The sequence below is a fragment of the Stomoxys calcitrans genome, chromosome 3, assembly GCF_963082655.1.
Source record: "Stomoxys calcitrans chromosome 3, idStoCalc2.1, whole genome shotgun sequence".
Lineage (NCBI taxonomy): Eukaryota > Metazoa > Arthropoda > Insecta > Diptera > Muscidae > Stomoxys > Stomoxys calcitrans.
This window is the reverse complement of record NC_081554.1, coordinates 13,500,593-13,526,366: the sequence shown is the minus strand read 5'-3', so window position 1 is coordinate 13,526,366 and position 25,774 is coordinate 13,500,593.

The following is a 25,774-nucleotide window of genomic DNA, read 5'->3' as shown; positions in this document are numbered from 1 at the left end:
CTCCAGAACGACTATTGTGATGAGAGCTTTGCACATTTCAATCTATAAACCACTTTTGATAAACCAAAGCCAAAGTTCAATGTTACTATGATAGAACAAGAGATTCAAAACTCCTTAAGCCAGTTTACCTAGCGTCGAAGCTAAACCTCAAAACTATGAACGAAATTAAGCAATTTTATAAGTGAATCAGTGATAATAAAAGCCTTGCTCCAAAATCAAAAACACAAAAAAAAACACATTTTAACAATACAAAAATCATGAACATAAATAAAAACAAGTAAAAGCGTGCTAAGTTCGGCCGGGCCGAATCTTATATACCCTCCACCATGGAGCGCATTTGTCAGTTCTTTTCCCGGCATCTATTCTTAGGCAAAAAATGATATAAGAAAAGATTTGCTCTCCTATTAGAGCGATATCAAGATATGATCCGGTTTAGACCACAATTAAATTATATGTTGGGGCCTCAAAAAGTAAAATATATGGGAGCTGTATCGGGCTATAGACCGATTCTGACCCTAATAAACATGTATGTTGATGGTCATGAGAGGATCCGTCGTACAAAATTTCAGGCAAATCGGATAAGAATTGCATCAAGACCCAAGATCGGTTTTTATGGCAGCTACATCAGGTTATGGACCGATGTGAACCATACTTGGCACAGTTATTGGATATCATAGCAAAACACGTCGTGCAAAATTTCATTCCAATCGGATAAGAATTGCGCACTCTAGAGGCTCAAGAAGTCAAGACCCAAGATCGGTTTATATGGCAGCTATATCAGGTTATAGACCGATGTGAACCATACTTGGCACAATTATTGGATATCATAACAAAACATCTCGTGCAAAATTTCATTCCAATCGGATAAGAATTGCGCACTCTAGAGGCTCAAGAAGTCAAGACCCAAGATCGGTTTATATGGCAGCTATATCAGGTTATGGACCGATGTGAGCCATACTTGGCACAGTTATTGGATATCATAGCAAAACACGTCGTGCAAAATTTCATCCCAATCGGATAAGAATTGCGCACTCTAGAGGCTCAAGAAGTCAAGACCCAAGATCGGTTTTTATGGCTGCTATATCAGGTTATTGACCGATGTGAACCATACTTGGCACAGTTATTGGATATCATAGCAAAACACGTCGTGCAAAATTTCATCCCAATCGGATAAGAATTGCGCACTCTAGAGGCTCAAGAAGTCAAGACCCAAGATCGGTGTATATGGCAGCTATATCAAAACATGGACCAATATGGCCCATTTACAATACCAACCGACCTACACTAATAAGAAGTATTTGTGCAAAATTTCAAGCGGCTAGCTTTACTCCTTCGGAAGTTAGCGTGCTTTCGACAGACAGACGGACGGACGGACGGACGGACGGACAGACGGACGGACATGACTAGATCGACATAAAATGTCGCGACGATCAAGAATATATATTCTTTATGGGGTCTCAGACGAATATTTCGAGTAGTTACAAACAGAATGACGAAATTAGTATACCCCCCATCCTATGGTGGAGGGTATAAAAAAGAAATATGGAAAACAACACGCAATAGTGGCATGCAACAATACGCAGCCCATAATACCCCAGCTAGCTCCTTAAGATCCAACTGCGATAGATCAGAAAATTGATTGCCAAAGCGAACATGTCAAAAGTTATGTACAAACTTTTTCGAAAAAAAAAAACTAAATTTAAACAACTAAATTTTAAACCCCCGCCCCCTTTTTTCGTAGCTTACAAGAGAAACAAAAAATCAATTTCGATTAAATCTTTTAATAAATTTGACCTAGAATTTGATTGAATAAACAGCAAGAGCTCAATGGAGTAAAAAAAAACAATTTTAAATTTTAAATTCCCCAACGCATATTCAGCTCTATGGAAAAATGGTTAAAGCATAGGAATAGATTTTCCTATAAAAAATTGGCAAACGCCAAACCAATAAACCATAACTTGATCTTTGCCAAAACGCAATGTGATCACAACTCATTCAGCAATCTCATGAAATGAAATAACAAAAACTCAAATGCAATTGGTGGTAACAGGTCTCGCCGTCGACAGCTTAGCTGACTTCGAGTCATCTTAGCAGTCCATTAAGCTGTTGTTGGCTGCACTTTTGAATGCCGACCCTTATCATTTATTTGAGATCTAAAATTAAGCATGACAAAAATTGTTGAATAAGCATTTGCTAATACCAGTGGTTGGTTTGAAGTAATTTTTTGCCCGGCAGTTTAAGGCGATTCCAATACACTTTTAAAGATTTGACTCGCCTTAACATGGACTAGTGTACTTCACTTGAAGTGTAGAAAAAAAGTGGGCATGCAATTTGAAACAGCCCCAGCCAGCCGCCTTTGGGAATTAATAAACTTTAGCAGGCTTTTGACAGGCAATTTACACATTACATTTGACTCAGTAAAGCTACCATATCGATAACCAAAAATTGTTCATCTTCAGCTAAATTGATATTTAATGTGCTGGTGTGATATCACTTTCAACAACTTTTCACATCTAAATTGTCGGTACGAGTAACAGTTGAACAACTGAGTTTGGCAACTTGTTTGTAGTCAAATGGCAAGAAAAAAAATTGGAAGATTAGTCTTTATGGAGGCCATACCGAAAATTTTACCTATAAACTACGTTCTCAGTCTTCTCAATATGTGGAATCAAGATATAAGGGAAGTACTTCGAATAGTTGGTCTATAAAAAATATACACATAGAAGGGGTTGATATAACTCTGCATTTCATAACTTTTTCAAATCGAGTGAACAATATGCTCCATGTTTATTCTGCATAAAAAATCGTTTTCTTACACCCAGAGAAATTTGTTAGTAATCTTCGCAAAAACAGTTGTTGTAACAGCAGAAAATCTGTTAAAATAACAGCAAACATTTTCTGCTGTTTTCAAATAGTAACATGTCAAAAGGCATTAAGTTAGGCCGTGCCGAACTTTGGATACCGACCACCTCAGGTGTATATGTAAACCCCCTTTCGCCACAATCTGGTGAAAATTGGATAACTTATGCACCCGAATTCGGCATGGACATTAAGTAGTCAAATGAATATAAGTCACTGTTGAATTTTGTATTTCAAATTTCAACAAAACCGGGTAACAAATAAGCTTTTATGAGCTGTAGAATCTTAAACGGTATATCAGTTTATATGACAGATATATCTAAATACAGTCCAATCTTTACCATATTTTGGTCGGATGGCGAATGGCCTAAAACTACTCACTGTTTCAAATTTCAGCGAAATCGGATAAAAAATAAAGCTTTTGTGGGCTTCAGACCCTTTATCGACAGATCGCTCTGTATGGAAGCTAAAACTAAATATTGTCCGATACAAACCATATTTGGGACGGACGTCGGGAGACCTAAAACTACCCACTGTTCTAAATTCCAACGAAATCGGGTAATAAACAGAGCTATTATGGGCTTCAGACCCTTTATTGGCAGATCGGCCAATATGGCAGCTATATCTAGATATAGCCAGATCTGAACCATATTTGGGTCCTATGTAGGGAGGCGTAAAACTACTCACTGTTTCAAATTTCAGCGAAATCGGATAAAAAATAAAGTTTTAATGGGCTTCAGACCCTTTATCTGGAGATCGGTCCATATGGCAGCTATATCTAAATATAGTCCGATCTGAACCATATTTTGGTCCTATGTTGGGAGGCGTAAAACTACTCACTGTTTCAAATTTCAGCGAAATCGGTTAAAAAATAAAGCTTTTATGGCCTTCAGACCCTTTATCTGGAGATCGGTCTATATGGCAGCTATATCTTAATATAGTCCGATCTGTACCATATTTATGTTAGATGTTGGGAGGCTTAAGATAACTCACTGCTGCAAATTTCAGCGAAATCGGATAAAAAATAAAGCTTTTATGGGCTTCAGACCCTTTATCGGGAGAACGGTCTATATGGCTGTCCGTCCGTCCGTCCGTCCGTCTGTCCGTCTGTCTGTCCGTCCGTCTGCCCGTCTGTCTGTCCGTCCGTCTGCCCGTCTGTCTGTCCGTCCGTCTGTCCGTCCGTCTGTCCGTCCGTCTGTCCGTCCGTCTGTCCGTCCGTCTGTCCGTCCGTCTGTCCGTCCGTCTGTCCGTCCGTCTGTCCGTCCGTCTGTCCGTCCGTCCGTCCGTCTATCCGTCTGTCCGTCCATCTGTCCGTCCGTCTGTCCGTCCGTCCGTCCGTCTGTCCGTCCATCTGTCCGTCCGTCTGTCCGTCCGTCTGTCCGTCCGTCTGTCCGTCCGTCCGTCCGTCTATCCGTCTGTCCGTCCGTCCGTCTATCCGTCTGTCCGTCCATCTGTCCGTCCATCTGTCCGTCCGTCTGTCCGTCCGTCCGTCTGTCTGTTGAAATCACATAAAAGCCCCATAAAAGTAATAAAAGCCACATTTATTATCTGATTTTGCTGAAATTTGGCGCAGTGAGTTGCGTTAGGCAAGTCGACATGCGTCTGTAATTTGGACCAGATCGGTCCAGATTTTGATATAGCTGCCATATAGACCGATCTTCCAATTTATGGTGTTAGGCCCATAAAAGCCACTTTTATTATCCGATTTTGCTGAAATTTGGGACAGTGAGTCGACATGCTTCTGTAATTTGGACCAATTCGGTCCAGATTTGGATAGAGCTGCCATATAGAAAGATCTCTTGATTTAAGGTTTTGGGCCCATAAGAGGCGCATTTATTCTCCGATTTTGTTGAAATTTGGCTCAGTTGCGTTAGAGCAGTCGACATGGGTCTGTAGTTTGGATTAGATCGGTCCAGATTTGAATATAGCTTCAATATAGACCGATCTCTCGATTTAAGGTTTTGGGCCCAGAAGAGGCGCATTTATTGTCCGATGACACCAAAATTTGGAACAGTGAGTAAAGTTAAGCCCCTCGACATCTTTCTGCAGTATGGCACAGATCGGATCAGATTTGGATGTATTAGCAGCCCATATGACCTATCTCTCTAATTATGGTCTTGGGGCCCATAAAAGGCAGAGTTATTGTCCGATTTCGCCGAAATTTGGGACAGTGAGTCGTGTTTGCCCTTTCGACATTCTTCTTCAATTTGGCCCAGATCGGTTCAGATTTGAATATGGTTGCAATATAGATCGATTTCTCTATTTAAGGTTTTGGAGCCATAAAAGCCACATTTACTATCCGACTTTGCTAAAATTTGGGACAGTGAGTTATTTTAGGTCTCTCGCTATTTTTCTGCAATATGGCACAGATCGGTCCAGATTTGGATATAGCTGTCACATAGACCGATATCTCGATTTAAGGTTTTAGACCCATAAAAGGAGCATCTTTAGTCCAATGTCTCCAAAATTTGGGACAATTTGGCCCAGATCGGTTCAGATTCGGATATAGCTGCCACATAGACCGATCTTTCGATTAAAGGTTTTTGACCCATTAAAGGCGCATTTAATGTCCGATTTCGCGGAAATTTGGGAGAGTAAGTTGGGTTAGGCTCTTCAACAACTTTCTGCTATTTGGCCTAGATCGGTCCAAATTTGGATATAGCTGACACATAGACTGATCTCTCGATTTAAGGTTTTTAACACATAAAAGGCGCATTTAATGTCCAATGTCGCCGAAATTTGGTACCGTGAGTTGCATTAGGCTCTTCAACAACTTTCTGTTATTTGACCCAGATCGGTCAAGATTTGGATATAGCTGCCACATAGGCCGATCTTTCGATTTAAGGTTTTGGACCCATAAAAGGAGCATCTATTGTCCGATGTCGCCAAAATTTGGGAAAATTTTGCCCAGATCGGTTCAGATTTGGATATAGCTGCCGTATAGACTGATCTCTCGATTTAAAGTCTTGTCCCCATAAAAGGCACATTCATAATCCGATTTCGCTGCGATTTGGGGCAGTGACTTATGTAAGGCTTTTCGACATCCGTGTCATATGTGGTTTCGATTGGTCTATATTTAGATATGGCTACCAAAAAGACCAATATTTAGTTCTACAAAATGAAACAATGGCTTGTACTTATTAGACCAAATCAGACCATATTTCGATAAGGCGGCTATGGGGGCATAAATTATGCATTTTTTGCCGGATTATGACGAAAGGTGGTGGATATCCAAAGTTCGGCCAGGCCGAACTTAACGCCATTTTACTTGTTTTTTTTTAATTTTTTTAACACATTTACACATTTATCTTTTGACTAAAAATTTCCTTTAAAATGGAATATTTTTTGGCCATTAACGAAATTTTATACACCAATAACTACTCCATGTATAAATTGTCATTAAATATCAGCACAATTTGTTGGAATTTTACTTGTTGCCTGGATTGCTTTTCAGAGTTTAGTACTTTTTTTTTTCGTTATCCAACTCATTCAAGGTTAAACATCAATTAAATGAAATGCCATATTGTAGCTGCCAAGTGCAATAATTCTAACACCCAAAATTGGCAACACTGACTACAACGACAGCAATGACAAATCTTAGAAGCCATTGCCAACGCCACTTGTTGCAGAGTGCTGTTGCCACAAACCTTGCCCATTTTATAGCAAGAAGCTTGGGGGGCATTTAAGCGCTGTGAATCAAAGTTTTCCCAGTCTTGTGTGTCTGCTAGATGGAAAAAACAGGGGTTCATGAAATAAGTTTGTGAAAAAAATTAAGAAAAAAATTTATATATCAAAAACTCAAAGCATAGGTTTTGGAAATTTATGACGCTGAACGCCTCGGTTCGAATCCTGGCGAGACCATCAGAAAAAACAAATCAACTGTGGTTTTCCCTTTCTAATGTTGGCAACATTTGTGAGGTACTATGCCATGTAAAACTTCTCTCCAAAGAGGTGTCGCACTGCGGCACGCCGTTTGGACTTGGCTTTAAAAACGAGGCCTCTTATCATTGAGCTTAAAGCTTAAATCGGACTGCTCTCATTGATATGTGAAAATTTAGCCCCTGTTCCTTAGTGGAATGTTCATGGGCAAAATTTGCATTTTGCAAATGTTTTTGGTACCACTGTTCCCATGATGTGGCGTTTCACATTACTTCAAAACATTTGCATAAAACAAATTTGGTATTAAATATGTGCACTGTGATAAAAATCTTTTTTTTAGCTGTTGCTAGAGCTTCTACTTAGGATTGGATGTTTTTATGCATTTTTTCCTAGCATTGGAGTTTCTCATATGACTCCATGTCTATTTGCCTGATGCGGGGACTTCTGTAAGCCTCCACGAGACTTGAGGTGGCATGGAGTGCTTTCAAAGCTACTCCAACTGATGACTGCCTACTGGCTTTACCTGCCGAGTTAGGCAACGTTACTCTGCTGTTCATTTCATCTCGTTTTTGTCGGTGTAAATTAATGTTGAATATTTTTGTCGATGTTGTCGATTAATTTGGGTCGGTTTTTAACTCAACAATTTTAATTGATTTTTTTTTTGCAAATGTATGTGTGTGCATTCAATTTGTTTGCTAACATTGAAGTTTTAAGGTTTGTTGTGGATTTGCCTATATTTTTTCTGACGTTTATTAATTATTTTTGATTAATAGCAAAGAATTTTTATCAAACATAGAGTCATACACCATAACCTCTATCGGCTGTGATTGCCTGAACAATTTAGGTGGTATTAGAATTGTTTTTTCAAGAAACGCCTTTTTCGAATTTTTGTAATTTTTATTATACTATATTTCATAATTTTATTAAAGAGGAGTATCATCATATTAATGATTTCTTAAGTTTTATATTGCATTAAAGATACGAAATTCAAGAAATATTAACAACACTAACTGATGATGGTGGTAAAATTTGACAAAATATCAAACCTAAAAAAAAACAGGTATAAAGGCGTTAAGTTCTGCCGGGCCGATCTTTGGATACCCACCACCTCGAGTATATATGTAAACCACCTTTCATCAAAATTCGGTGAAAATTGCATACCCTATGACCAATAGCAGTTATATCGAAATATGATCCAATTTGGACCAAATACTAATAAGTACAAGCCATTGTTCAATTGTGTATAATAACAAGTAAAAAGGCGTTAAGTTCGGCCGGGCCGAACTTTGGATACCCACCACCTCGGCTATATATGTAAACCACCTTTCGTCAAAATCCGGTGCAAAACTCATAACTTATGCCCCATAGCAGAAATATGTGGAGGGGCTTAACTTAACTCTTTGTCCCAAATTTCGGCAACATCGGACAATAAATGCGCTTTTTATGGCCCCAAAACCTAAAACCGAGAGATTGGTCTATATGGCAGCTATATCCAAATCTGGACCGATCAGTGCGATAATGCAGAAGTATGTCAAGGGACTTAACTTAACTCACTGTCCCAAATTTCGTCGACATCGGACAATAAATGCGTGTTTTATGGGCTAAGACCCCAAATCGGAGGATCGGTCTATATGGTAGCTATATCCAAATCTGGACCGATCTGAGCCAAATTCACAGAGGACGTCGGAGAGCCTAAGACAACGCACTGTCCCAAATTTCAGCAAAATCGGATAATAAATGTAGCTTTTATGGGCATATAACCCTAAATCGGAGGATCGGTCTATATGGCAGCTATATCCAAATATGAACCGATTTGAGCCAAATTGACGAAGGACGTTGTAGGGCCTAACACAACTCACTGTCTCAACTCATAGCGAAATCGGCTAATAAATGTGGCTTTTATGGGCCTAAGACCCTAAATTTGAGGATCGGTCTATATGACAGCTATATCCAAATCTGAACCGAGCTGAGCCATATTGACGGAGGATGTCGAAGGGCCTAACACAACTCACTGTCCCAAATTTCAGCAAAATCGGATAATAAATGTGGCTTTTATGGGCCTAAGACCCTAAATCGGCGGATCGGTCTATATGGCAGCTATATCCAAATCTAGACCGATCTGAGCCAAATTGACGGATGATGTCGAAGGGCCTAACACAACTCACTGTCCCAAATTTCAGCAAAATCGGATAATAAATGTGGCTTTTATGGGCCTAAGACCCCAAATCGGAGGATCGGTCTATATGGTAGCTATATCCAAATCTAGACCGATCTGAGCCAAATTGACGGAGGATATCGAAGGGCCTAACACGACACATTGTCCAAAATTTCAGCAAAATCGGATAATAAATGTGGCTTTTATGGGCCTAAGACCCTAAATCGGAGGATCGGTCTATATGGCAGCTATATCCAAATCTGGACCGATCTGAGATATATTGACGAAAGATGTCGAAGGGCCTAACACAACTCATTGTCGCAAATTTCAGCAAAATCGGATAATATTGGGTTGCCCAAAAAGTAATTGTCGGTAATATAGTAGTTATATAGTCGGCGTTGACAAATTTTTTCAACGGCTTGTGACTCTGTAATTGCATTCTTTTTTCTGTCAGTTATCAGCTGTTACTTTTAGCTTGCTTTAGAAAAAATGTGCGCGAAATTCTGTTTACATTTGTTTGTTTGGCGTCAATTTTAATATGGGTACCACATGTATTGAAAGAAATTAATTTAACAAACCGAATCAACGCTTGTGATATGCACCTTAAACGCAAGGAATTCGATCCGTTTTTAAAACGAATCATAACTGGAGATGAAAAATGGATTGTTTACAACAACGTTAGTCGAAAACGATCATGGTCCAAGCATGGTGAACCAGCTCAAACCACTTCAAAGGCTGATATCCACCAAAAGAAGGTTGTGCTGTCTGTTTGGTGGGATTGGAAGGGTGTGGTATATTTTGAGCTGCTTCCAAGGAAAAACGATTAATTCGGATGTTTACTGTCAACAATTGGACAAATTAAATACAGCCATCAAGGAGAAGCGACCAGAATTGGTCAATCGTAAAGGTGTCATATTTCACCAGGACAACGCTAGACCGCACACATCTTTGGTCACTCGCCAAAAACTGAGTGAGCTTGGCTGGGAACTTTTGATGCATCCACCATATAGTCCTGACCTTGCACCATCAGACTACCATTTATTTCGATCTTTGCAGAACTCCTTAAATGGTAAAACTTTCGGCAATGATGAGGCTATAAAATCGCACTTGGTTCAGTTTTTTGCAGATAAAGGCCAGAAGTTCAGAAGTTCTATGAGCGTGGAATACTAAATTTTGCCAGGAAGATGGCAAAAGGTTATGGAACAAAATGGCAAATATATATTTGATTAAAGTTCATTCTAAGTTTTATTAAAAATTCATTTACTTTCTTTTAAAAAATCCGCAATTATTTTTTAGGCAGCCCAATAAATGTGTCTTTTATGGGCCGAAGACCCTAAATCGGCGGATCGGTCTATATGGCAGCTATGTCCAAAATCTGGACCGATCTGTGCCAAATTGAAGAATAACGTCGAAGGGCCTAACACAACTCACCCAAATTTCAGCAAAATCGGATAATAAATGTGGCTTTTATGGGCCTAAGACCCTTAATCGGAGGATCGGTCTATATGGCAGCTATATCCAAATCTGAACCGATCTGAGCCAATTTAACGAAGGAATTCGAAGGGCCTAAGACAACTCACTGCCCCAAATTTCAACAAAATCGGATAATAAATGTGGCTTTTATGGGCCTAAGACCCTAAATCGGCGGATCGGTCTATATGGGGGCTATATCAAGATATAGTCCGATATAGCCCATCTTCGAACTTAACCTGCTTATAGACAAAAAAAGAATCTGTGCAAAGTTTCAGCTTTCTATTTTTAAAGACTGTAGCGTGATTTCAACAGACAGGCGGACAGACGGACGGACATGTCTAGATCGTCTTAGATTTTTACGCTGATCAAGAACATATATATTCTTTATAGGGTCGGAATGCATATTTCGATGTGTTGCAAACAGAATGACAAAATGAATATACCCCTATCCTTCGGTGGTTGGTATAAAAATTATATTATATTGTATTGTACTTCAATTCATTTCTTTTCCTTTCTTTTCATTTTATTTCGTTTCAGTTCATTTCGTTTTATTTCATTCCATTTCATTTCATATCATTTTATATCATTTCATTTTATTCCATTTCATTTCATATAATTTTATATCATTTCATATCATTTCATATCATTTCATTTCATTCCATTCTATTTCATTCCTTTTTATTTTATTTTATTTTATTTTATTTTATTTTATTTTATTTTATTTTATTTTATTTTATTTTATTTTATTTTATTTTATTTTATTTTATTTTATTTTATTTTATTTTATTTTATTTTATTTTATTTTATTTTATTTTATTTTATTTTATTTTATTTTATTTTATTTTATTTTATTTTATTTTATTTTATTTTATTTTATTTTATTTTATTTTATTTTATTTTATTTTATTTTATTTTATTTTATTTTATTTTATTTTATTTTATTTTATTTTATTTTATTTTATTTTAGTTTATTTTATTTTATTTTATTTTATTTTATTTTATTTTATTTTATTTCATTTAATTTAATTTAATTTAATTTAATTTAATTTAATTTAATTTAATTTAATTTTATTTAATTTAATTTTATTTTATTTTATTTTATTTTATTTTATTTTATTTTATTTTATTTTATTTTATTTTATTTTATTTTATTTTATTTTATTTCATTTCATTTAATTTAATTTTATTTTATTTTATTTTATTTTATTTTATTTTATTTTATTTTATTTTATTTTATTTTTTTGATTTTGTTTGTATATAACAAACATTTGGCCTATATTATAAATTTTTTCCCCACTAATACTTTAAAACTTATTTCAGCCCAAGTTAATGGGCTTCCTGTAGTAAACAAATTTCCATTGCACCACATTAAAAAAAAAACTATATCTGCATCTAAAGCTGTTTCCTTTGTGTTTTGGTTTATGTTTTAGATAACCTTTCCTTTGGAACATGGAAAATTTTCCAAAAGCCATCTCCATGGTTGGTAGACTGGACTTTCTCCAAAAGTGGAAAATTCAATATCGTAATCTGAGGGGTGTTAAAAACATGCTGGAAAACATGTAAAGTTAACCAACGATAACGGAACACACGATGAGGGGATACACTGTTATCGGCACACCGAGCAACCGAACGCTTTTCCTCATTCAGCAGCAGCAGCGGCAGCTAGCGGCATAGCTATTGCCAGTGTATGAGTGTAACCAAGCCACAGCTAAGTGCATGGAAAATAGCGATTTTGTTAAATTTCAATATCGTGCATATAAAAAACAACTAATTACCAAATAAATGTTTTATCTAAGAAATCTAAAGCTTAACTCGATTGAAAGAAGCCTGGGTGAAAAAACCAAAAAAAAGCAATGCAGGTAAATAGAAACACCAGCACTTTGAACTCCACCAGAAAATCACCCCTCTTTTCATGGATCCAAAAAAAAAAGAAGCAAGAGGTGTAGCAAAACCTCAACTATTAGTAAAAGTTTAACAGTTTTGTAATTTTAAACGCTGCAATGAGGTGTAAGACTTTTGCAGCCCATCCATTTAGACACAAATTTTCAAAGTAGAGATGCTTGGCCACAGCTTCCAAGTAAAGGCGGAAGAAGGCATTTGGCCACTTGGCTTGAAGCAAACTATTTAACACTGCTCCAATGAGACAAATGAATGCCAATACTACATGGACCAACCATTTAACGCCAACAACATCAACTCTCAACTCTGACAATGTTTTTTTTTGCAAAGTCCAGATCCTACATGAAAATCACGGTGAAAACCCAAAAAAAAAAATAGCGCCAAAAGAAACAGTTAAAACATTTTGTCCCAAATAACTGCCAAAAGAATCACATTTGGTAAGAGAAAAAAATGTGGCCAATAGGCAAAGTATTCCATTGGAACGTATTGGATACCCTACATTATTTGTTGTTATATAATTCTAATGTTAATGAAAGATGGGCGGGTGGCAACGAAACGCCGCGAGGGAAGTTTTTGCGATCGATTCTCTAAAATCTTGTGATGAACCCTATCCTGATAAATTAACGCTATGTCGTTATGCTAATACTCAGAACGGGATGTACCCAAGAGAGAAGAGGAAAAAAAAGTACTGGCATTTTAAACAGCCGGACATATGTAGCATCTTCTAAGCCACGACCTAGACAAAAACGATTACCAAAACATCCCTAAATTCAGTTTAAATTATGCCAGCACTCAAAGTCTCGACTTCAAGGCCTGTATGTAGTAGGGTTCATGCAGAACCATCTTTACCCATCTTTTAGCTTTGGATATTTTTTTCTGAAAAGGCCTTTCTTTCTCTCTTTGGCTTTTTAACGGATTCATATCTTTTTGTTATTTTAAAACTATCGAAATGACCGTGACGATGGCTAAAGAGCATCGGAAGATGTCGGAAGAATACATTTACTTGCATACAAATGAAAAGGCCTTACCGAAAAAATACCATAAACAGCCCAAATAGTTGAAACGATAAAGGCGACAAGAACAACAACAGTAAATACAATAGGACTAGCATGAAGTGGCCACAGCCGACAGTTGTGGTGAAATAAAGAGCATAGAATTTAAATAATACAGAATGAAACTCAATATTTATAAAAATTATATTGACAGACGGGCGAAACGAAAGTCGCTTGGTAGAAGAGGCGGACAGACAGATAGACAGGCTGACTAACAGATAGACAGAAAGGTGGACAGCGGACAGGCAGACGAAGTGACAGAAAGATGGATAGGAAGACAGACAGACGGGCAGATAGACAGACAGAAGGACGTATAGACAGATGGACATACCAACGGACAGACAGACGAACAGTCCAACGGACAGTAGAAAGATTCATGGAGAGACGGACAGCCAGACGGACAGACAAACATATATGATATTGTCATATTGTTCCAAGCAAGATACTTGGATGAAGTAGAGCCTGTACTCGAATGAGACAATCAAAATTGTTCAAGACTGGTTCAAAACAATTAACCTACATCTAGCGGAACATAAAACGGAGGCTGCACTCATGGGAAGAGAAACTTGTAAGGAAAGGCAACAGTCGAGCGGAGCCGACTATTATATACTCTACACCACATTGTGTACGTTGAACATGTTATATGTAGAACTTATCTCGAAATCTAGTCAGACTTAAATTTGGATACCTATTGAAATATCAAATAGAGCCTTGTAAGATTTTCTTACGATAGGACCACAAATTTGTGTCTTCTACAGCCTTAAAAGACCATATCGGATAAAACATATATGTGGGAGCGATATCTAAATCTAGACCGCTTTAGATGAGACTTTAAATTAAACGCATTAAGACTTTAAATTAAACAACTCACGCTAAATTTTGTAGAAATCGGGTCAAAATTGTGCCTACTACAGCCTTAATAATACAAATCGGATGAAAGATATATATGGGAGGCATATCTAAAACGGAGCCGATTTAGATGAAATTTTGCACACATATGAAGACGTCAAATAAAGCACCTCATGCAAAATTTTGTAAAGATCGGACCAAAATTTTGGCTTCTACAGCCTTAAAAGACCAAATCGGATGAAAGATATATATGGGAGCTATATCGAAATCTGGACCGATTTTTTTAAAATTTTGTACATATCTGAAGACGTCAATTAAAGCACCTCATGCCAAATTTTGTAAAGATCGGATAAAAATTGTGGCTTCTACAGCCTTAAAAGGCCAAATCGGATGAAAGATATATATGGGAGCTATATCTAAATCTAGACCGATCTTTAAGAAATTTTGCACACATATGAAGATGTCAAATAAAGCACCTATTTCCGAATTTTTTAAAGATCGGACTTAAATTGTGGCTTCTATAGCCTTAAAAGGCCAAATCGGATGAAAGATATATATGGGAGCTATATCTAAATCTGAACTGATTTTTCTACATATATTGAGGCTTCACAAAAACAACTCCACGCCAAATTTTGTAAAGATCGGGCCAAAATTGTGGCTTCTACAGCCTTAATAGTTCAAATCGGGTGAAAGATATATATGGGAGCTATATCTAAATCTGGACCGATTTTTATCAAATTTTTCACATATATGAAGACGTCAAATAAAGCACCTGTTGTCAAATTTTGTAAAGATCGGACCAAAATTGTGACTTCTACAGCCTTAAAAGGCCAAATCGGATGAAAGATATATATGGGAGCTATATCTAAATCTAGACCGATCTTTAAGAAATTTTGCTCATATATTGAGATTTCACAAAAACGAATCCACGCCAAATTTGGTGATGATCGGACCAAAATTGTGCCTTCTATAGCCTTAAAAGGCCAAATCGGATGAAAGATATATATGGGACTTATCTAAATCTGAACCGATTTTGTTCAAAATCAATAGCGTTTGTCCTTGGGCCAAAAAAGTGGCATGTCCAAAATTTCGTGTCAATCGGACAACAAATACGACCTGCACTTTGATTACAAAAATAAATAGACTCATAGACGTAACAGACTGACATGGCTAAATCGAATCAGGATGTGTTTCTTAGTCGATCGGTAAACCTATCAATGGGTCTAGCTATTCTCCTTCTAAGCGTTGCAAACAAATCTATAATACCCTGTACCACAGTGGTGGTGTAGGGTATAACAAGTAAAAAGGCGTTAAGTTCGGCTGGGCCGAACTTTGGATACCCACCACCTCGGGTATATATGTAAACCACCTTTCATCAAAATTCGGTGAAAATTTCATACCTTATACTCATATACCTCATACCAATCTGAGCTATATACGACACGGATGTCGAAAAGCCGAACATAAGTCACTGTGTCAAATTTCCGTGAAATCGGATTATAAATGCGCGTTTTATGGGGCCAATACTTTAAATCGAGATATCGGTCTACATGGCAGCTATATCCCAAATCTGGATCGATTTGAGCCAAGTTGCATAAACATGTCGAAGAGCCTAACACAAAGCACTGTCCCAAATTTCGGCGAAATCGGACAATAAATGCCTCTTTCAAATCTGGACCGATCTGGGCAAAATTTAAGAAGGACGTCGAAGAGCCTAACCAAACTCACTGTCTCAAATTTCAGCGACATCGGACAATAAATGCGTATTTTATGGCCCCAAAACCTAAAACCGAGATATCGGTCTATATGGAAGCTGTATTAAAATCTGGACCGATCTGTGCGATATTGCAGAAGTATGTCAAGGGGCTTAACTTAACTCACTGTTCCAAATTTCGGCGACATCGGACAATAAATGAGCATTTTATGGGCCCAAAACCATAAATCAAGAAATTGGTCTATATGGCAGCTATATCCAAATCTGAACCGATCTGGGCCAAATTGAAGAAATGTGTCAAAGGGCCTGAGACAACTCACTGTCCTAAATTTCAGCGAAATTGGATAATAAATGTGGCTTTTATGGGCCTTAGACCTTAAATCGGAGGATCGGTCTATATGGCAGCTATATCCAAATCTGAACCAATCTGGGCCAAATTGACGAAGGATGTCGAAGGGCCTAACACAACTCACTGTCCCAAATTTCAACAAAATCGGATAATAAATGTGGCTTTTATGGGCCTAAGACCCTAAATCGGCGGATCGGTCTATATGGGGGCTATATCAAGATATAGTCCGATATAGCGCATCTTCGAACTTAACCTGCTTATAGCCAAAAAAAGAATCTGTGCAAAGTTTCAGCTCAATATCTCTATTTTTAAAGACTGTAGCGTGATTTCAACAGACAGACGGACGGACATGTCTAGACCGTCATAGATTTTTACGCTGATCAAGAATATATATATTCTTTATAGGGTCGGAAATGGATATTTCGATGTGTTGCAAACGGAATGACAATGGTGGGTATAAAAAAGATAACCTGAGGTATTAAAGTGGGCAGAGAGCAGATAAAATCGGCCGTAAGTTTGAAATACCATGTAGTCCTGATAGACGACCGCTTGAAATTCAATAAGTACGTGGAATACGGTCTTAAAAAGGCATTGAATGTGAACACCGCACTTACCAGAATGATGCCAAACATAGGCGGTCTGAGACAAAGTCGAAGAATGTTGCTCGCAAGTGTAGTAAATTCTTGTCTACTGTATGGAGCTACAGAACCATATCAAGTCATCACACGTGGTAGCAGGGATGAATCCCCTTGAAATGCTTGCTAGGGAACATTCCAATATATGTAGGAGAGTACGGAAGCATCCCAAGAAAGGCCGAAATGCTGCGCCAAAAGGCAAGAACTTCGTGTGCCAGAGTACTTACACAAGAAATGTTTCTTTACGAACAGCGTCTTCGTGCCTTTGGTCATTCGTAAAAAAGTGTAAAGGGCAACCCATCGGTAATCCCAACTCTTGCTAAATGTGATCAGGTACTCACTGACCCGGTTGAAAAGGCTAATCAACTGGCTGAAATGTTTGCAGGAAATTCTTCCTTGCCGTTTAGCAATCAACCACTCAGATGCCTCAGATATTCTTTCATACACGTGGAGTTAAAAGGGTCCTTGCGGATCTCGATGTTAGTAAATCTCCGGGCCCGGAAGGTGTATCAGCACTTGTCCTTTGTAAGTGTTCTTCGACGCTTGCAATTTGGTGAGTGTAAGGTCGTGGCTCTGGATATCTCCAAGGCATTTGATAGGGTCTGGCACGGTGCACTTTTATCAAAGCTTATCGCTTTTGGTGTCGGTAATAACTTCGTTCGATTTATATCTAGCTTTCACTATACGAGTTGTTGTCGATGGCTTCTCATCACATTAGTATACATTGACCGCAGGTGTGCCACAAGGCTCTGTCATTTCCCCTTCCCTTTTTCTTATTTTCATTGACGATCTATTGGGTCAGATTTCGAATCTAATCTACTCATTTGCCGATGACAGTAGTCTGTGTCACCGACATTGACGTTCAGAAATTGTTGACTAATATCAATAAACTCTACTCCCTCTTTCCTCCTCCAACCCTTAACTTTTCTAATTGCCAACGCAATGCACTGCATATAAAGGGGACATCCCCTGCGCGTTGGTTACGTGAAAAAAAGGTCATGTTTGCTACAGAAGCTACCTGTATCGCTTCGGACATGACAGCACTCCACGGTGCCCAAATTGTCCTGTTATGGTTGAGGAGCCATAACATGTGATATTCACATGTCCCAAAATCGGCATAGGTCGCAACATATTGGAGTTGTATCACAATAGACAAAATTTTTATACTCACCACCGAAGGAGGGGGGTATATTTATTTTGTCATTCCGTTTGCAACACATCGAAATATCCATTTCCGACCCTATAAAGTATTTATATTCTTGATCAGCGTAAAAATCTAAGACGATCTAGACATGTCCGTCCGTCTCTCCGTCTGTCTGTTGAAATCACGCTACAGTCTTTAAAGTTCGCAGATGGGCTATATCGGACTATATCTTGATATAGCCCCCATATAGACCGATCCGCCGATTTCGGGTCTTAGGCCCATAAAAGCCTCATTTATTATCCGATTTTGTTGAAATTTGGGGCAGTGAATTGTGTAAGGCCCATCGACATCCTTCGTTAATTTGGCTCAAATCGGTAAAGATTTGGATATAGCTGCCATATAGACCGATCCTCCGGTTAAGGGTCTTAGGCCCACAAAAGCCACATTTATTATCCGATTTTGATGAAATTTGGGACAGTGAGTTGTGTTAGGCCCTTCGACATCCCTTGTCAATTTAGTGCAGATCGGTCTAGATTTGGATATAGCTGTCATATAGACCGATCCTCAGATTTAGGGTCTTAGGCTCATAAAAGCCACATTTATTATACGATTATACTGAAATTTGGGACAGTGAGTTGTCTTAGGCCCTTCAACTTCCTTCGTTAAATTGGCCCGGATCGGTTCAGATTTGGATATAGCTGCCATATAGATCGATCCTCCGATTTATGGTGTAAGGCCCATAAAAGCCACATTCATTATCCGATTTTGCTGAAATTTGGGACAGTGAGTTGTGTGAGGATCTTTGAAATATTTCTTCAATTTGGTCCAGATCGGTTCGGATTTATATATATCTGCCATATAGACCGATTTCTTGATTTATGGTTTTGGGCCCATAAAATGCTCATTTATTGCCCGATGTCGCCGAAATTTGGAACAGTGAGTTAAGTTAAGCCCCTTGACATGCTTCTGCAATATCGCACAGATCGGTCCAGATTTGGATATAGCTGCCATATAGACCGATGTCTAGGTTTTAGGTTTTGGGGCGATAAAAAACGCATTTATAATCAGATGTCGCTAAAATTTGAGACAGTGAGTTTGGTTAGGCTCTTCGACGTCCTTCTTCAATTCTGCCCAGATCGGTCCAGATTTTCATATAGCTGTCCTATAGACCGATCTCTCGATTTAAGGTTTAGGGCCCATAAAAGAGGCATTTATTGTCCAATGTCGCCGAAATTTGGGACAGTGCTTTGTGTTAGGCTTTTCGACATGTTTATGCAACTTGGCCCAAATCGGTCCAGATTTGGATATAGCTGCCATGTAGACCGATATCTCGATTTAAAGTCTTGGCCCCATAAAAGCCGCATTTATAATCCGATTTCACTGAAATTTGACACAGTGACTTATGTTCAGCTTTTCGACATCCGTGTCGTATATAAATGGTGATTTTTTTGAGGTTAGGATTTTCATGCATTAGTATTTGACAGATCACGTGGGATTTCAGACATGGTGTCAAAGAGAAAGATGCTCAGTATGCTTTGACATTTCATCATGAATAGACTTACTAACGAGCAACGCTTGCAAATCATTGAATTTTATTACCAAAATCAGTGTTCGGTTCGAAATGTGTTCATTCACCGTAATGTTGCGTCCAACAGCATCTTTGAAAAAATACGGTCCAATGATTCACCAATGAACATGGTTGGGTACCTTACATATGTCGCCAGCATTTGTAAGGGGATAACCATCGTTTAAAAATGTTTGTCATGTTCACATCGAGATTCGAACCCAAGCGTTCGGCGTCGGAGGCGGACATGCTATTCTCTGCGCCACGGTGGCCGCTGGGATATGAACCCAAGCGTTTGGCTTCAACAACTTCTGAGTCCCGTTGCCTATCAGAGATTACCTCACCTGTGGAGCACACCTCTTAAAAATTCTGACAAAGTGCATGGGATATGTGATCATAACATATGGATGAAACTTCTTTTAGTCCTTTACGCTTCCCATTGAATATTTCTGCTATTTATTCACCCTTCGCTGTGCCATTTTTTGTTCCATTTGTATTTTGCATAGTTGCGGTTAATTTTTAAAAGGCGATTTTGTTAAAGTTTAAGCCTTTGTGGAAAAAATAGATAAAGTTTTGTGTCTTTTTTTTTTTGCTTTTTGCTCTCGCTCTCTCCTCATTCAAAGTAAAGTTAAATTTAAACGCCGCTTAAATAGCATCATTTGCACGCGGTAGTTGTTTGTTAAATAGCTACAGCCGCCTAGCCATTACAGCAACAATAACAAAAGGGATCCGCAAAACGCATGAAAATAATCATCATCTCCTTTTTGGTGTGTGAATGTGCAAAAGCTGAAGCTGTCGTTGCAACAGATGCGGCTGGCTACTACCCTAAAGAAAGGAGGTAATAGGTACTGGATGAGATATACTACAGTTGAGGCGACTTGAAAGTGATTTATTTAGGCAAGGATCAACAATAGGTGAAGAAGAAACTCAAAAGTCTTAAGACACGAGAGTGATAGATTTGTAACATAGATTATAGGAATGCTATGGCAGAGAATAAAAGACTTGAGACACACGCGTTATAGCATAAGAAGAAAAATGTGAGAAATCAGAAAACGAAAGCTTTGAGGTATTGAAAAATGTCTAACTAAAACATTTTTTCCTTTGCTTTATACACATACTTCAATATTTTTCTGAAATTTGAGTCGAGGAAAATATTCGAAAAAATTGCTAATAAAAACAAAAGACTTAAGACACAAGCGTGATGATGACAAAGGCAAATTTCTAGCCCTAAGAAATATACACAAAAAGGAATATTTTTTCCATATTCTTATAACCTTTCTCCCATAAAGCAAATTTAGTTCTTATTCATTAACTTATAATTCCACATATCTTCTTCATATCATTGACTGACTTAAAACCTGCTCTCCATAGTGTAGGGCATCTGGGCGAGAGGTCCAACAATTCCAACTATGAAGAAAGGTTTAAATGTTGCCTACGCCACTTTTTTCCAGCAACATTTCTTCTTCTAAAAAGGCTGGTGTTGTTGGTTTTTCTGGGATTTTCATTGTGTTGGCTGCTAAAGAGGTGAGCATAAAAAAAGGAAGTGTTAACCTTTAGCATTGTTTGTTTTTAGCCAAGAAGAAAAAAAACTCTTTTTTTCTGGCCAAAGCAGGCGATTTTGTTAAGTGTCTGACAGTTGGCCACAAAATGTTGTTGTTGGTATGGCTATGCTATGTGTGATGGTGCTGCCAACAGGAAAAATATACATTTCCAATTGGCTGAAACATTTTCATTTGCAATAAAACAAAACAACCAAACCAACGAAAATTGAATTTTTCACAAAGCAAAGATATTTTTTTTTTGGTCTTTGTGCAACAAATGCAAAAAAAAAAAGACGGGAAGAAAGCGCTGCAACTAGCTTAAATAAACTTCGGAAACGTGATCTTAAGACAAGTAATGAAATGAAACAAAACAAAATAAAACCATTCCATTCATTTGTAACCGTTTTGTGGCTTTTTAGTCTATGCGGTGGAAACTGAAGCTTTCCTTTCAATGTGAAATATGTGAAAATTTTAAATGCAACAAAGTATCACAGTTATAGACAATAGCAGCTGCTGATGTCTGATTATAGGATAGGGAAGATTAAAAATATTTAAATGGTTAGGTCGGTTCATTACAATTTAAGACATTGTTGTGGTTACCTATTTAGGCATAACGTTGGGCAGGAGAAAACTATGTTGCAATGTCATAGTTGAAACAAGTAAAAACGCATTAAGTTCGTCTGTGCTGAATTGTGTATGCACACCAGAATGGATATATTGGGTTGCCCAAAAAGTAATTGCGGATTTTTTAAAAGAAAGTAAATGCATTTTTAATAAAACTTTGAATGAACTTTAATCAAATATACTTTTTTTACACTTTTTTTCTAAAGCAAGCTAAAAGTAAAAGCTGATAACTGACAGGGGAAAGAAAGCAATTACAGAGTCACAAGCTGTGAAAAAATTTGTCAACGCCGACTATATGAAAAATCCGCAATTACTTTTTGGGCAACCCAATATTTATTATTTTGCTATAACCCTATTAGATCCATGGGCCGATCTAAATTGTATTTGCTTCTGGTACTGAAAATCCTCATACAAAAATGAGACTTTTATGCGCTAAAGACCGTAAATCGGCAGATCGATTTATGTAGTGCGTGAGGCCCCACTTGGTGTTCTTTGGCATGAAGGTCAGTCAGCAGGTTATGCTACGGCTATGAGCAACGACGTTTGTGGTTTAATATATTGGCAACTTTATTCTGTAATATCAGAAGGGGGTGTGTAAGAGATTGCCTTGCCACTGAACAACCCAAAGCTGTATGAAGCACGATCTGGTAATATAGGGTCTCAAATGGAACGCAGATCGAATCTGATATAAAAATATGACATCAAGTATTTGGGGAAAATCCTTTTTCCTTAAACCACATATCACGAAGTCAAATCGGGAGATCGGGTTTACATGGGAGCTATATCTGGTTATAGACCGATTGAGACCGTACTTGGCAGTCATAACAAAACACTATCTGCAAAATTTTAGCCAAATCAGACAAAAATTGCGGCTTCCAGGGGCTTAAAAAGTAAAATCGGGAGATCGGTTTATATGGGAGCTATATCGAAATCTGAACGGATATGGCCCATTTGCAATCTTCTACGACCTACATCAATATAAAGTATATGTGCAAAATATCAAGCGGCTAGCTCTACGCATTCTTCGACATCTTTCTGCAATTTGGCTAAAGGCGCATTTATTGGCATTTATTGTCCGATGTCGTCGAAACTTTGGACTGTGAGTTATGTGAGGCCCCTCGACATCGTTCTGCAATTTGGCTAAGATCGGTCCAGATTTGGATATAGCTGCCATATAGTCCGATCTATTGATTTAAGGTTTTGGGGCCATAAAAGGCGCATTTATTGTCCAATTTCTCCAAAATTTGGGACAGTGAGTTGTGCTATGCCAGTCGATATCCTTCTTCATTTTGGCTCTAATCCGTTCAGATTTAGATATAGCTGCCATATAGACCGGTATCTCGATTTACAATTTTGGGGCCATAAGAGGCGTATTTATTGTCCGATGTCGCTGAAATTTGGGACAGTGAGTTCTATTAGGCCCTACGATGTCATTCTTCAATTTGGCAAGCAGGGCGTAGCCGACTAAATAATACCCTACACCTACCCTTCAACTATAAATTCGGGCATTATATAAATATATATGTATATAAATCTGAGCTGATCTGTCTGTTGACCGTTTGAAAATTCTTGTTACTACGTCCATACAAGGAACTACATAAAAATTTTAACCAATATTAATGAAATCTCGCAGATATGTTAAGATCAGTAACAAAACAATCCGTGCCAAATTTGATGTTTATTACAGCTTAATAAGTGTAAATCGGGCGATACATATACATGGAAGCTCTATCCAAATCTGAACCGATTTAGATGAAGTATTGCAAGTAAGATCAGTAACGAAACAATATATGCCAAATTTTGTGCAGATCGGTTTAAAATTGAAGCTACTATGGCTATTTAAGTGCGAATCGGGCGATACATATATATGTGAGCTATATCAAAATCTGAACCGATTTTTAACAAAATCAATGGAGTTTGTCCTTGGGCCAAAAAAGTGATATACGCAATATTTCGTGAAGATTGGACAACAAATACGACCTACACTTTGATTACAAGAATACAGACGGACATGGCTAAATCGAATCAGAAAGTGATTCTGAGTCGATCGGTGTACTTATCAAGCGCTTTTCCTTCTTAGCGTTGCAAACAAATGCACTAACTTGTAATACTCTGTACCACAATGGTAGTGTAGGGTATAAAAACGGCTTTTATAGGCCTTAGCCTCTGAATCGGCGGATCGATGTATTTGGCAGCTACGTTTAAATATGGTACGATCTTGAAAATTTTTGGTTCGAATGTGGACGGGATAAATTCGCCTGGTTGGCTTAAGACTCTAAATCCACTGGTCTAATGACAGTTATATCTAAATGTGATTGGATGTGCACCATACTCGGTTTGGATATCTTTTCAGCGAAACTTTCAGCGAAACTTTCAGCGAAATCGGGCTACAAAGGATGTTTTATGGGCTTAAAACCGTATATGGGCAGAACGGTCACTATGGCAATTACTTCCAAATATGGTATGATGTGGATGTGGATAATTATGGTATGTGGTGTAAATGTTGACGGCCCTAATGAAATTCACTGTTACAAAACTCAGCGAAATCAAGTTTGAAATGTACCAAACTGGTAGTACTGTATTTTGTCTTTCAGTATTTAGACCACTAGCATTAAAACCAATGAATACCAGATGAGAGTTATGTGGATGTCATCAAAATTCAATTTGAGGACTAGCTCTAGCTATGGACTGGGCTCAGCTACATATTTATATCAAATATTAATGACGACCCACATATATCCCTTTTTTAAAAAGACTAAAAATTGTTGTTACATGTTTGTAGTTTAAAGCTTTTCCCCCACCTTGGATATTGTGAAAGTAACTGCTGTAATTAAATCTCCCCCGGAAAAAGTTGGCAAACAGCACTCAAGATCTTTATCTTGTTGGCACAAAGTCGATAGTAGAAAAACTAAAACTGGTGAAAAATTGTCAAATGTTTTTTCTTAAAATCTTTCTTTTAAACTAACTGAAGACAATGAACAGCACTTAAGGCTAGGAAAACTCAAATCCAAAAAAAAAAACAATCATCAACAAACATTTAAACAACGAAACAACAACAATTGTGTCAAAGATCATTCGATGTCAGCTTAATGTGTGGCATTTCCAAAGCAATTGTCAAGAAAATGAATCAAATTGAATCAATAGATAAAAATGTCGCATTCGCTTGTGGAGGTTTGGTTTATTTTTGGGCCATCGAGCGGGGAGTTGGTGTGTGGAGTAGAGTATCTTGGCAACTGGAATTTTTTGATGAAATGCAACCAAACTCAGTTCTTGTGAACAAATAAAAGTTGTGGAAGATTGTCATGACTGATTCCGTAAAGTCTAAAAGTGGTGAATTAAAATCGATTTAAGAGCTAAACGATTTGCTAAAAGTTGAGAGTAGAGTGATGCTTATATTGCAAAATCAGGTATAATGATCTTTGGTATGACTTAAAAATTCCATGGGGTAAATTTACTAAATTTTGCGGGATTCAATGCTTTGGACCATAAAGGAAGCATTCATCATCCAATTTCAAGCTAATTTGAAATAGTGAGTTGTAAAAGAATCATCGATATCCATGCCGAATATTGTCCAGTTAGAATTAAATTAAGGAATAGCTGCTCCAATCTTCCGATTTAAATTAGTTTGCATATTGTCGTGCCGTTGTAGCTTATGATGCTGAACGCATTCGAATCCTGGCGAGAATATCGGACAAAGCGGTGTTTATCCCCTCTTAATGTTGGCGACATTTACAATGCCATGCATGGTAATTTCAAAAATTTTCCCAAAGAGGTGTCGCACAGCGGGACGCCGTTCGGACTCGGCTATAAAAAAAAGATCCCTTATCATTGAGTTTAAACTTGAATCGGGCGGCCACCGGCACTTTTAAATTACTGAAATTAGATATCAAATTCGTTCTTTATTCCTAACGAAAATGAAGTTCAGTTTGGGTGGTGCTCCAAAATTGGATATCAAACTCGTTTTCTACTACCCACTGGGTAAAATCGGTTCAGCCAAGTATTATATAGTCATAAGGGGTCCAATGTCGTTTTTGTGG